The sequence below is a fragment of the Balaenoptera acutorostrata genome, chromosome 5 (genome assembly GCF_949987535.1).
Source record: "Balaenoptera acutorostrata chromosome 5, mBalAcu1.1, whole genome shotgun sequence".
NCBI lineage: Eukaryota > Metazoa > Chordata > Mammalia > Artiodactyla > Balaenopteridae > Balaenoptera > Balaenoptera acutorostrata.
The window spans coordinates 17,296,650-17,298,775 of NC_080068.1; the positions used below are offsets into that span (position 1 = coordinate 17,296,650).

General features: G+C 47.5%; 1 pseudogene; it reads right to left on the reverse strand.

Annotated features, from left to right (window-relative positions):
• Positions 1 to 1,026: 1,026 nt before the first annotated feature.
• On the reverse strand, positions 1,027 to 1,461 carry LOC114238163 (brain and acute leukemia cytoplasmic protein-like; annotated as a pseudogene).
• Between the last annotated feature and the right edge of the window lie 665 nt (positions 1,462 to 2,126).

Below are 2,126 nucleotides of genomic sequence, written 5' to 3' on the forward strand. Positions count from 1 at the left end.
TACTGATTTTTTTTTTAACTGCCTCAGCTACTGATCTCTAACACAGTGCATGTGGATCTAATGTCCATGTGAACGCACACCAACTAGTTACTGACTTTTTAAAGCAATACTTTTGCAGATACCAAATGACACAGTCCTGGGCTGTGCAGAGAGGCCAAAGGGAAGCCAACATGTTCCAGATTTCCTCCCTCTTGCAAGCCTGGTCTTTGATTAACAACTGCAAATGGCCTTATTGGAGAGAGAAAACACTCAAGAACACAAGCAAAGGGAAGTGGAAAGCTGGAAAAATGCAATGTCTGCTGGGCCCTGAGGGCTCCGAGATGACCACTACTGTGATATTATGATTCAGAGGCTGATGTGGACCCCGGCCTGGGGGGATGCTGAAGGCAGATGAGAGAGAAATGGGTGTGACTGTATCACAGAGGCCCTCCCTGGGACACATCATGGGTGTTGGTGGGGTTAGTTTGTGTAAAATTGGATCTGAATCTGTCTCATCCTGAGCTAGGAAACAAGAATAACAGAGTTTTCCTGTCTCTTGATTCCTCATACATGTGAGTTTAGAGTTGGGTGAAAGCCAACTTTTAAGTGAACACGGTAAGCTTTGTGATGGTGGTATTTCAAAAAGGAAGAATGAAGGAATAAGCTTGCCTGAAACAGTGCGCAGGACCATGGCCGACGGTGACTCTTTCAGCCAGGAACCTACCCCTTCTACTTTTCCGTTTCCTAAACTGGCCCGTGGCTTTTGCTCATCACTTTTCCATCAGACCACACTGCAGGAGTTGCAAGAAGCAAACTGAACATACATTTGCAGTTTATTACCCTGTGGGAGTATTGTGCCAATAGATTTACGTGATAAACAGGAGGCTGAGAACATCCCAACAGGCTAAGACAGTCTCCCAAGGCACTCGGCAGCGTTCCCACACAGCAAGGGCCACCCACGTCTTCAAGTTTCCGCGATGTGGTCCAGTCCAGAATGTGAAGGGCACCAAAGAAGTCCCTCTGCCCTTCAACTGGTTGAACACTCTGCTAGTTGCCGCAGTTCTTTGTGATTCTTCAACTTCTGTCCACCTATCGGATGCTGTCTGTGACATTAATAGTGACTTCTTTTGCAGACGTCCGCTTAGTGTCTCTTTTAGCCTCTGTGGTCCGGAGGCCATTCTGTTTCTGGGTCAGGGGGCCTAAGCTGAGGCCCTGGGGATTTGGGTACTAGGTCCCACAGCTCATCTTCTCTGTGTTGGATATTCCACTTGGGGCTGTTGATCGGGGCACACCGTTGGAGGACACGCCATCTTCCAGCACACCTGCCTGCAGGCCGCCTGCCTCGGGGCCGCTGTCTTGGGCGGCGTTGCTGGGCAGCGCATCTGAGTCGGTGTAGGTGAGCCATGCAGACTCTGTCCCACAAGTCCAGCTCTCCTAGTAGCGAGGCTCAATGGCATCTGCCCGGCTCCCACCACAGCCCATTCTCCCACGCTGCTGGCATGCCCGGCGGCCACTCGGTTCACGGTTCTAGCAGCAGCTCAGCCCGGGCCGGCGAGGAGGTGGCGGCGGCAGCATCGTGTGCCCCGACCCGCCCGCCGGCGCCACAGCCACGTGCCCAGCTCCCGTGGCACCCGCCACCCCCTCCACCGCTGATAACTCTTTATGATTTACATAAATGACCTTTACGACCTTATGCTAAGTATCTTCTCATGAGCCTACTGGCCAAATATGTTCCTTTGTGAAGTCTGTTCAAATCTTTATGTCCATTATCATTGGGTTAATTGTCCTTATTATTGAATTATAAATTATTATTCCTCATACCATACATTTATTCAAATTATATTGTTTTTGGCACTATGGTGAATCACTTTCCAATTACTTGCTGCTGTGTATATCTATCCTCACATTTATATGGCTTGCCTTTCTGTTTTCTTAAGGTGTCTTTCGAAGAGCTATATGTCAATTTTCATGAAGTCAAATTTTTCATTTTTTTCCTTTGTGGTTTATGCCTTTTATGTTCTAAGAAAACAATGGCTAACCCAAATTTTCAAATATTTTTCCTGCTGTTTTATATTTTTAACACTACAATTATGAGGCATTTCAAGTTAACATTTGTGTATTGTGTATGTTAAGGTTTGACGCTTACT